Here is a 12,355-nt window from a genome sequence, read left to right as displayed (position 1 = left end):
TTTCGCTTCACTAGAGGCACGGTGGGCGTAGCCCCACTTTGAAACTCTCACTGGTGAAAGCACTCGTTCTGGTACTTGGCGGTCGATTTCTGCAGACACCTTTTCCCGAAGCGCGTATGGCACCGGTGGAGCCTTGAGGAAGCGTGGTAGAGCGGCATCTTTGTGTAGTTTCGCGGGTGGCCCCTTACAGCAACCCAAACGCTGCTCGAAAACTTCTGGAAATTCCATTAAAAGTTTCGCTGTCGCGGCGCCACCGTGTATGACATGTACGTTCTGCGACGCGCATTCTTCCAAGTGCCATGCCAACCCTCCGGAAGGCTTGGATGGTGTTCTGGCCGCACAAAAGAGGCCCGTTGCAATCCACTACAACCATCGAGAAGGACCGGCAGCGGCCCCAGGAAGCACGTCAGGCGCAGTGAAGACTTCTCCAGTGGCGGCCACCATTCGCGGTTATTCTCGAATACCCTCCTTGGGATGACGCTGATAGCGGACCCTGTATTAATCAGCATGCGCAGTTTCCGACCTTCCCAGATGAAATCCCTTTCAAATAGCCGTGCCGACTCGTTCCCAGTGTAGCTGTGAGCCTCCAAAGCATAGAGGATTTCGTCGCCACTTCCGTCACTGCTGTCTAATTCCTTCACTGCGTAAGTTCCTGAGGGGTTATCGCGACCGTTGGAGCACATCCTTGCCAGGTGACCCTTCCTGCCGCACTTGTGACACGCCGCTTTCTTGTGTATGCACATTTCCGAAGCACGGTTCGAGCCACACCTTCCGCGCTGAGTGGACTCTGTCATGGATCCATGCCCGCGTACGAACTTCTGCGGATTCATCCTGTGCGTCTGTACGAAGTTGTCAGCACCGTTGTCGTTGCCCGGACATTTGTTTCTGGGGCTTCCGCTGCCTCCACCAGGCTTCTGTTGCTACAGCATGTGTCATCAAGCATGTTCATCACGGATTCGGCCGACAAACGGACCCCGCAGCATGCGGTCCAAAAACTTCTCGAAACTGCAGCCCTTTGCGAGACGTCTCAGGTCGCTGATATAGTCCCGTACCTATTCGCCTTCCGCTTGGTTCCGCATAAAGAAAACGTAGCTTGCTGCAATCTCATTGGCTTGTGGATCGAAGTGGTTGTAGCTCGTAGCTCGACTTCGTAGCTCAAGCTGCTCACCAATTCCGACTGACACTGGCCATAAAGTACGCGACCCACATTGTCGCTCAGGGCCGACACCAGAAGCGCACGCTTCTTGCCCGGATCTGTGATGCTATGGCCCTCAAAAAAGGCCTCCAAACGAACACGGTAAGTGCCCCAGCTACTAGTCGTGTCGTCGAATTCGGGTGGCCTGGCTATCATCGTGCAGCTATCCCAACCTCGTCGCAACTGAAATAACGGAACGTAGCCGGTGGTTAGTGGCAGAAAGAAAGAATTGCAAGACTGGCCTTCAGCTCCGGAATCTCTAGAGGCTGGCGCTCAACGAAGACAACGACAAGCGCCGAACGTTCCTTCCCTCGTGCGTGCTCTGGACTGACCGCTGCTTCTGGCCTGTAGCAGGCCTGTACAGCTGGTTGTTCGCGACGCAGTGCTTTGCAAGACGTTCCTTATTGCAAGTGGTGGAGGTGCCAACGATACTCTCGCCCTGGAGCTTCGCAAACGCGCGTTGCCTACCGCCTCTCCAATGCCCGAGACCGTCACCCGTACTGCATCACCACTTCCGTCGGCTGTCTTCTGATTCGGCGCCGTGCGGCAGCGTGACCCGGCCATCTTCAGCGGCACAGATGACACGAATGTGGAGGATTGGTTGGCCTCCTATGAGCGCGTTAGTGCATACAATAAGTGGGACGACAGCATCAAGCTCACCAAAGTTTTTTTATTTGAGTGACGTAGCCAATCTCTGGTGTCGCAATCACAAAGCCGACATCTCAAGCTGGGCGCCTCTCAAAACCGCCTGACAGATGTCTGGCCGTCCCGCAGTGAGTAAGCTTATACGCAGCGCCTTGCAAGACGTTCCATATTACAGAACGTTTATTGCAGGATGCTGCTGGCTTTATAAACACCGTAAAGTTCACGTGACTGGCCATGATACGCGGCACGTGTAAAACAGTCTTTGCTCATGCTCTAACACACATCAACGAAGCTCACAACGATGGGATTTGAAGCCGCAGGCTCCTTTTCCAAGCCATGTAACCCAACTAAGCCGGGCACGAGGCCGAGTCACAGCTTGTACACATTTTTGAGGAAACCGGTGGGTACCCGGCCGGCAGCGGGAGTCGAACCCACCACCTCCCGAAGCCGAGGCGGGTGCTCTACCACGAGGTAGAGCACATGGCACATGGCGCGTACATGATAATACTACAGTCTCTTAATTTACCGAAATGCAATCTCGCAAGGTTTACAACTAAAAAACAACCAATTCATACCAATTATGTCATGAATGGCACCCGCCTGTCGGTTGCAAGGGAATACAAATATTTGAGGGTTGTATTCTCTGCCAATTTGTCATGAAATGCTCATATACATAACTCTGAGGGCTAGTGGAATGTTAAATTTACTCAGACGAAATCTAACAATGCACTAACTAAGCTAAAGGAAACATTATTTCTGTCAAATGTACGTCCCAGTCTTGCGTACGCTTGCAGTAAATGGGATACGTCAACACAGTGCAGCACTTCAATACCCGAACGCATACAGGCACGTGCTGCTCGCTTTGCGTCAGGTAATTATGACATTTCGAAAAGATCTCGCAATACTTCTAGAAAAATGGGGTGGCCGCTGCTTGAAACGAGAGGAAAATACCTGCGCTTGTAGCTATTGTATAATATCTTTTACTCTAGAACAGGCATCGATAAAGATCGATATCTCAAGAAACCAACACATGTATCTGCACGAACGAACCATTTCAGAAAAGTGCGTGATTATGCTTGCCGGATAGACTTATTTAAGAACAGCGTCTTTCCTAAGACATTACATGAGAGGAATGATTTGCCTGGAGAAATTGTTTCCGGGACACCTTCGTCTTTTGTCCAGGATCTGAAAAATATTCGTTTTTAATTGGCTTTAACACTGCTTTTAACTTCTCATGCTTGTTTTTTCCACTTACCATGATACAGTGTTATTAAGTAACACAAATATCAAGACAACTACGTGTATACGTGTCGTTTTATATTTCCCTGCTTGTTTTATGCCTTTCAATTTGCAGCTGAATTTGTATTATATCACATGTGCGCTCGTATTGTTTTTTCCTTTCCCCTACACTAATTCCCAAGGGCGCTGTAGGTATGCAAATATATATATATATATATATATATATATATATATATATATATATATATATATATATATATATATATATATATATATATATATATATATAATAAAAATCTAATTAATACTTTGGAATCCATTCAGAATCGTGCGGCCCGTTGCATCTCATCCCAGTACGACACTCGCCTAACCATAACTGGTATCAAAGCCTCCCTCGACCATCGGACACTGGAAATCTGTCGAAAAATTGGACACCTTTGTCTGTTTCATAAACTATACTATCATTTTCCTCATTGACCAAACTCTCTCTTACAACCACCACTACGAACTTCTAGGCACCATTTTAATCCAATGAGTGTCCAGCGTCTTCATGGTCACACTAACGTTCTCAACAGGTCCTTTTTTCCAAGCACAATTGCAGCATGGAATGAGTTGCCCGAATCAATAGCCTCCGAGCGCGGCGCACTTAAATTTAGGACTATGCTAGCTGCCCATCTCAACAAATAACTACAACGATTTCATTTTTGCGTAACTTTTATTCCTTTCAGTTTATGTGATTGTGGTCCGTGTTGCGTTTTTGGTAATATTGCACTTATCCTGCTTATAGTCCATTTTAGGAGTTTTTGAATTTTGCTTTGTTACGATTTACGGTATCCTTGTATTCTTACTGTATTATTGTAGTGTAGTGCCTGTTCTCGTGTTTCCATTACTGACCATTGATATATATGTATTGTATTGTTATATTGTAGTGCCTGTTCTGGTTTTGTATTACTGACCATTGATACATATCTTATCGATCTTGTCCCTACCTCCCTCATGTAATACCCCACTTAGGGGCCTTTCAGGGATAATAAATTATGATGATGATGAATCTCTCAGGCATATTCCGGGAGTGGCGAAATTATTTAAACAGATCTTGCACATGGTCATACATTCCTCAGTACTCCATACCACCGCTTTATCGTTCTTTTCACCCTACCCTTCTACACCGGGGCGGCGCGGTGGCTCAGTGGTTACAGTGCTCGGTTGTTGACCCGAAAGACGCGGGTTCGATCCGGGCCGCGGCGGTCGAATTTCGATGGAGGTGATATTCTAGAGGCCCCTGTACTGTGCGATGTCAGTGCACGTTAAAGAACCTCAGCTGGTTGAAATTTCCGTAGCCCTTCACTACGGCGGCCCTCATAGCCTTAGTCGCTTTGGGACGTTAAACCCCATAAACCAAACTTTTTACCCCGACCTATTCTTTCCCCCCTCAATGACAATTTTTTCTCAGTCTTTCTATCTGCTCAGTTTACCTCTAACTGATGCCTGAATATCTTGCCGTCGTTACTGAGCAACTTTTGGCTCTCGAGTTCCTTTCCCAACCTCTTCTTTTAACGCTTTTCTGAACTCGTGCCCATGTTTTGTCTTTTTTATTGATTTTTCCCCAGTATTTCGTTCACCATGCTGAATAATTCCTTGTCTGAGTTTTTCAGGTCAACGCAGATAGTCATACCAAGCCACCTGTCGCAGCTGGACAGGCAGCCTTTCAATCGCGCGCTCCCTATCTCTCCACGTTCCACATCACCGGTTTCCATTCTGCTGAATTGGCCTATTGCTTTTCACAGTTCTGCAAGTGAACCCGTTAATCATCTTCAGCTGTCAAAATCCCTGTACGGGATTCACCTTCCCCATCCAAATACCTTTACCACTTCGCATCCTCCTCCTCTTCGGAGCGAGGTCCCTGTTTCAAACCCGCCAGCGATGAACGCCTTGGCCAGACGAAGATAAGTCGTGTTGTCGAAACGCTGGAAAGCATCCTGAGGTTTTCACATCCTTCTTCACTTCACGATTATCAAGATTTGTCTGAACAACCTCTATTTACCATGGAATTATGTGAGTCCTTGTTTAGGGATGATTTTGCAAAAATAGGCCTCCAGCTGTCGTTTGAATTTTGTTGTGTCTTTGTTGATTCAACAACTTTTCACTCTGACGGCCACACCCCTTCGTTCCGCTCAACAATAAAGGAAATAAATGTTTCCCCAGCATTTCACATCCATATATCAACTGAACATATGTAATATTAAAACAGAAACGTTGTCTTGATTTTTTTATTTTGCGGTTATTAAGCACTAAATGCAACGAGAAGCGAAGCAGTAGCCTCCTCAAAAAATTGCCCCGACAAAGAACTCACGCTGTAGTGGCGCACGGCAACACTACTTTCACTGCAACGGACATAACCGTAGCTCTTCATCAGTATCCAAGGACGACGACAGACGAATCGGGAATTTTGAATAGAACACAGTTTGGCTGAAAGTTCGCGCTTCATCTCTTGTCGTCCTTACAGTGTGTCTTGTTCGTCGAAGTCTAGCGCGGTTGACACACGATTAACCACCAACTAGCCCCTGTAATTGCTCTCTTAGTTTCAGTATAGATGCTAGAGGAAAGAAATCCCCGAACAAAACATGGACGGCTAATAGTCAAAGACGCACACAAACGCAGACAATTAACATTACTATGTGAAGGAATGAAAGGCGTATATACAACCGATCTCAATATCACACATTCAACCTAGTCCAAGAGCGCCGTCCCGAGAACACGTGCCTAGGCAAGAATTCACACTATCTGGAAAACTAGAGAGAAGAAATTGGCTGGGTTTGAGAGAGATCATAAGGACGGAGAAAAAAGCGCAGATACGACTTGATAAATATTCTGAGAAATGTTTTGAAGTGTTTTGTTGTTAAGGCCCCACGGCTTTAACTTTAAGATTACTAAGCGGGTGTCGTCTGGCTGATGCTGATGATGAGCAAAGGAAGAATTCCATCTTCACTGATAACAAATGGGGGCACAGAATAATCATGAAATGTACTGAGAACTGGAGAACAGGTAATTACTTCATGAGTGAAAATAAATTAGAAGGCGTTGTTAGACAGTTGATCTGAATAGGCATCGTTCAGCTGGCTATGAATAGAAGAACAATATTTGAATTTCAGCTGTTAGAACGGTTTTAGCTTCATTCGTGGGTTTTAAAAGCATTGGAGAATCAAAGCATTGAGTGTTTTTTTCTCGTTTCATTCTAACTGACTTGGTGCCTATTTTGAATGCTTTTATAGTTTATTGGCGTCTCTTTCCAGAGCTTAAGCACGGTTTTGTGCTGATGTGACCTGGTGCCCTTTTTCACTGTTGTTTTGTTGAGTAACAAGACCGGGGCGGCTCTTTCGGTTTGCTTTGTTCCTTTATGGGGCTTGTCCCCTCTTATAGGCGTTTGCACTTGTGCTTGTAGACAGATTAGCATACTTTGTTTTTATCAGATGCTTGTCTTTTAAACTGTCTAGATCGGGAGACACTGGAGTGTGTGCTTTCGATGAGCATTTTTTGTTTTTTTCTTTTTTAATAGAGCGGGAGGGCCTACTTTACGACTACCAAGTTGTATGGGATATATATACAGATACTTTGAATCCTTGACTTGTTTACGTGCCGGCGTTTTTATTTTTGGTTGGATTGAAACTGTGGAGTTGAGATCATTTACATATACGCGTCTCATTCCTTCACATAGTAAAGTTCTTAGTGTGCTTGTGTCCGGGTCTCTGCCTCTTCGCCGTCCGTGTCTAGTTCTTTCTTCACATCTCCCCGTCTCACAGGAGGAAAAAAAAAAGATATACTTTTTGTGCGGGGTGGTGGGTAACGTTCTTTATTGGTATGCATACTTCGCTGAAGGTTTTCCATAGGGCATTTCCGCGGCCTTTTGCTTCGTCATCTGCCTACTTCTTTCTTTAACGTGCACATTTAGGTATTTTATTGAGAGACCCGTGTCATGCTCATTTCAGAGAAAAGAACTGCATGCCTACTCCCTCTACACAAACGGCGTCGCGATAGCACTGCGCTCCAACTTCGCTTTCATCCTCTGCCGGATCGATTTGGGCACGCGCCAGTAGGGCAATACGGGTGGGCTCGGCGGCAGTGCCACGCCACAGTTAACGAACCCCGTCTTATTCATCATGCGGTTAGTGGACCAGGAAGTATTTTTGCAGAAAAAGGTAGTAATCATTTCCTGATGCAGCCGCCAAGCCCGCAGCGTTTGATTGCTGACCCTACCGAGTGCTATCAAATTGGACGGTCTCTGTTACTACTTGCTGGTGACATCGAGACGACCCCTGGCAAGTTGGATATCGCCCTGGCCGAATTGAAGAACCTGTCTGATGACCAGTCAAAGCTGCTCACGGATGTTCAGGACATAAAGGCACGAATGGTTGCACTCGACAGAGCCATATCTGACTTTAATAATCGCCTCACTGAAATTCAGCCACATTGTCAGGCTCTGCCTACAATTCAATCGGACCTGGAAAGAGTGCAAACAACCGCTGACCAGACTGCTGGCTTGGTTCACGACTTGGAACCCCGGCTCGATACTGCGGAAAACCACTCGCGCAGGAATAATGTTATTTTTTATGGTCTACCTGATCCGTCTCTCCATGAATAATACGCCGAATCCGAAAAGCTTGTCATTGATCACTGCTTGGAAAACCTGGAGACAGCATTAGATGCCAAAGATATGGAGCGCGCCCACAGCCTCGGCCGTCATAACTCAAACCATCAACGCCCTATCATTGTCAGAATCATATCATCGAAGACCAAAGACAACATTCTTTACAAAGGACGCAAATTTAAAGGAACTGAATTTGGTGTCGGAGAAGATTGTTCGTGCCGCGTTCATAATATTCGAAATCACCTGGCTGCATTCGCAAAAGAAAAGTCTGCAAAATTTTTCCTCCGCTTAAGACGTCATACTTCAGTACCAAACGGTATTTATTTGACCAGACATCCCAATCTGTTAAATATATCGCCCATTAACCTAGGCATTTCGGTAATCTTTACAAATATACCCAGCTTGATTCCAAAACGGCTGCTTGTGTCTAACCTCGTTTCGTCATCGGACAGCAGCATACTTGCTCTAACTGAGACGTGGCTCCACACTAATGTCAGTGAGTCTGAACTTTTACAAGATTTGGCGAACTTTCATCTTTTTCGCACAGACCGTGACGGTTCCCGAGAGGGAGGCGTGCTAATTGCCATTAATCGAGAACTGCCACGCACTCTTGTGAGCGTCACATCTGACCTTGAAATTTTATGGCTAATATGCCGCAATGCACCGATAACTAATTGGCGCCTGCTACCGAACGCCACACAATAGTCCTGACATACCCCGTTAACTTAACGTTCTGTTGCAACTGACAGCTAGGTATCCGAACGCAAGGATTATTCTTTTTGGCGACTTTAACTATCCATCTGTTCACTGGCATTGCCAAGCCCACAATACCGTAGCTCAAGAGCTCCGTGAATTTGTCGACGTCTGTATTGTTTAATGTTTTACAATTAGTAACTCAGCCAACACGCCTTACTGAGAGATCAGAAAACATTATAGATCTGATTTTACCTAGTAACCCTGAGACTTTAACTTCTATTACTTATCTGAGAGAAATCAGCGATCATAAAGTAATTCATCGTCGTCATCATCATCATCATCATCAGCCTGACTACAGCCACTGCAGGGCAAAGGCCTCTCCCATGTATCTCCAATTAACCCTGTCCTTTGCCAGCTGCGCCCACCCTACGCCTGCAAACTTCCAAATCTCATCCGCCAACATAACCTTCTGCCGCCCCCTGCTACGCTTGCCTTCTCTTGTAATCCAGTCCGTTACCCTAAAGGACTAGCGGTTATCTTGCCTTCGCAGTCCATCCCCTGCCCAAGCCCATTTCTTCGTCTTGATTTTGACTAGGATGTCATTAACACGCGTTTGCCCCCTGACCCACTCTGTCCTCTTCAGATCTTTTAACGTATGCTAAGATATAAACATGCCATCTTTTTAGACTTCGTAAAGCACTCGATAAAGTTCCTCATAATTCCTCACACGTCGCTCACAGTCCATTATCATTATTACCTACTCCTCTAACCGTATACAGGCTTTACAGCCCGGTATCATGGGGGCTGCCATCTTTGTTCACGTGATCACGCCGCCATTACGCGCCTCCTGACTGCTCGGCGCCCGCCTCTTCACGACGGCTGCTGCGCCTGATGGTTCGGCTCCGAGAGGCCGTGTTTCGGCTGATGCGGTTGAAAAGGAGTGGGCAGACGACACTAGGGTTGGGCCAAAGCTTCGAAGGACATGTGAGACCCCTAGTTTGGTCACTCGATACGTGAAAACGTGATCGGGCTTCGTGTCGCGGAGAGCCGCTCAGCTCTCCCTATTTGAGCCTAGGAATGGGTCGCCTGCATGCTTTTCTTTGCATCCACTGAAGGCTTTGCTGAATGTTTTCTTTTTCATTGTTATTATCTAAAGCGCCAAGGTTTATTGCTGTAGCGGCAGCGCAAATCGTTGTCGTGTTGTGTACATGCATGCAGGCACTGCTCTAAGACGCTCACATGCACGTCGCACGCATTTGTTTACATCCTGTTAGCGATGCTGATAAGGAAGCCTAAAATATTTTCTACTGGTTTCTTTAACACAGAAGAGCGACAAAAATAAATAGACTCACAAATGTTAACTATCATGATAGCAGCGCCATGCTTAAAGGAGTCTTCAGGAGCTGAGGTGCGTTTCGATGAATTCCGCGATATTATTGTTAGAAGGCGCGCATAGAAACGCGTTAATAGTACACGAAGTTCACAGTTATGCCATGCTCCCATATAATATTGTGGTACGCTCTACGCTCTACGCTCGATATGCGGACTTGAAAAACCTCGAGGTCTCTTTGGTGGTAAGTACTCAGCTTCACTCTGAGCGCTGGCCTGCGGACTCACATTTAGTGATTGTCTCGCATGGGCCTCGAGGAAGTGACAACCACCAAACACGCCAGCCGTAACGGAAATGCTTTATTCCGAATATGATCCACGAAAACCGCGCTACTTGAACCGAAGTTCAACATTAGGACCAGGATGTCATGTAATACACGGCCTGACGGTAAACGTTGTCGGCACGCGCGCCTGTGCTCTGCATAATCTGCAGTAGCGGTATGTAGGACCGGAAGTCATCTTTCTTCTTCGTTCCTAATTCGTCCTCGGGCGCTCCTGCTACTGATCGCCGCGCACCTTAACGTACGAGCAAACGGGTCTCGCTACACACGCGGATGCAACTGCACAGCACCTGAAAGCACAAGTGACGGTTTCGGCGGCGGGACAGCTTGTTCATGCGTCTATGTAGTTCACTTACCCTCGCAGATTTTCCAAGATGGAAACCTTTCTTTCTTTATTGGGTATCTAGCGCTCGCGAACATGTTTGTTGCGTTCGCCCGTTCGTTAAGGGTGCATGCATGCCGAACGGGTGCGAGAAGGGGCAGTACGTCCTTATGCAGCCCGGTTCCGTGACGATCGCAAACGATCGCATCCCGCACCTTTAACTCCCTGTCGCAATTTTTGCGATCCGCAACACAGCATGTATTTCCTCTGCCTTTCCACATATTCATAGAAAAAACACACTGGGCAGCCACCCGCGATATTTTGCACTGCTGTGTCGAGGGGTACACGCTGGCGACTTAAGAGGCCCGTAATGGCGCCGTGTTCCTAGCGAACCTGTGGTGCCATATGGTCTCAAAGGGAAGAACCACGCGCTGTAAACGGTCTATTCCAATCACATCAGACGTTCCACAAGGAACTCTCCTTGGCCCCTTCTAATCCATAATTTATATTATTGATTTCGCACAAAAGCTATCATATCGAGTGCGTCAATTCGCCGACGATTGCGTTATTTGAACCACAGTTAATAATATAAACGATCAAGAATTCTTTCCTTTCAAGAGAACCTAAACACATTCAAGCGCGCTGTAATCTCTAGTTGATGGAACTCAATCGCACTAAATGCTAGCTCATGTCCTTTCATCGCCGTCGCAACCAATATTTATCGGCGCACACAATTTCTGATCTTCCTCTCCAACTTGTGCCATCGTATACATATCTAGGCATCAATATCAGCAGTAATCTTCTGTCAAGGCGCAAGCATCTAACAAATCAAATCTCAGCCACGAATAAAAAACGGCTTCTTTAAACGTCCCCTTCACCGCGCTCCTCAAGATGTAAAGTTACTCTCTTACAAATCATTATGCAGGCCGAAACTTGAGTACGCGCATCCGCCATTTGAAACCCGCAGCAAGCATACCTGGTTGAATCTTTAGACGCCGTACAAAACAAGCTGCCCGTTTCATTCATCACTCATACCGATACGATACCAGCGTTTCATCTCTCAAACAGCAATACTAATTACCAAGCCTTTCCGTTCGTTGCCACATTTAATAGGCTGTGCAAGTTTCGCAAATTTTAATATTCCCGTCTCAAACAGGAACCGTATATCTGCGCGCCTACATATTGCACGTCTAAACGCATCGGTCATCCGTTTAATGTTTCCCGCCAACGTGCTCGTACGACTGTTGTTTCGAAGTCCTTTCTCCTCTAAACTGCAAGTCACTGGAACGACCTTCCCCACGAAATTGCAGCCATCACCTGGCCATCCACCTTCCTAGACAAACTCACATTGCACCTGGAATCATGAATATATGTTATATGCACGAATGTTAACCTCACCCCGGACGTAATGTCCCCTTAAGAGGGCGTTTAAGGAAATAAAAATGAAATGAAATGAAATGAGGCATGCGTGCTCTCGAAAATGCACTCATCAGTGAATGGAATTAATTCTCTGAGTGATATTAGTGACTCTCTGAAGTAATGTTCCTGTGTTCTTGTATGTGCGTTATTGTGTTCTACTTACTTCTTGCCAAAACTGTAAATTTCCTGTTTATGTTCTGCATGGTTGCTCGGCACTGCACCATCATATTTTTTAAAGAGTACGTAACGTCCAGCACAGTGAAAATAACTGAGGAATGATGAGAGACGCAAGGCCCATTCTGCGTTGAATTTTCCGTTTCGTTCCGGAAAGTTAATTTGTAAATCATCATCATCACCACCATCATCATCATATCATCATCATCACCGCCACCTTGACTACGCCCACTGCAGGGAGAATGTAGCTCCCAAGTCTCTTTAATTAACCCTATCCATTGCCAGCTACGCTTGCCCTCTCTTGTAATCCACTGCGTTACCATTAGGGACCAGCTGCTATCTTGCCTTCG

General features: G+C 46.3%; 1 protein-coding gene across 1 annotated transcript in view; it reads right to left on the bottom strand.

Annotated features, from left to right (window-relative positions):
• Positions 1 to 12,355, bottom strand: part of LOC144096666 (palmitoleoyl-protein carboxylesterase notum1-like) — a 285,055-nt gene that overhangs the window by 83,997 nt on the left and 188,703 nt on the right. The window lies entirely within an intron of this gene.

This window comes from Amblyomma americanum, chromosome 7 (assembly GCF_052857255.1).
Source record: "Amblyomma americanum isolate KBUSLIRL-KWMA chromosome 7, ASM5285725v1, whole genome shotgun sequence".
Lineage (NCBI taxonomy): Eukaryota > Metazoa > Arthropoda > Arachnida > Ixodida > Ixodidae > Amblyomma > Amblyomma americanum.
This window is presented reverse-complemented; position numbering and strand designations above follow the sequence as displayed.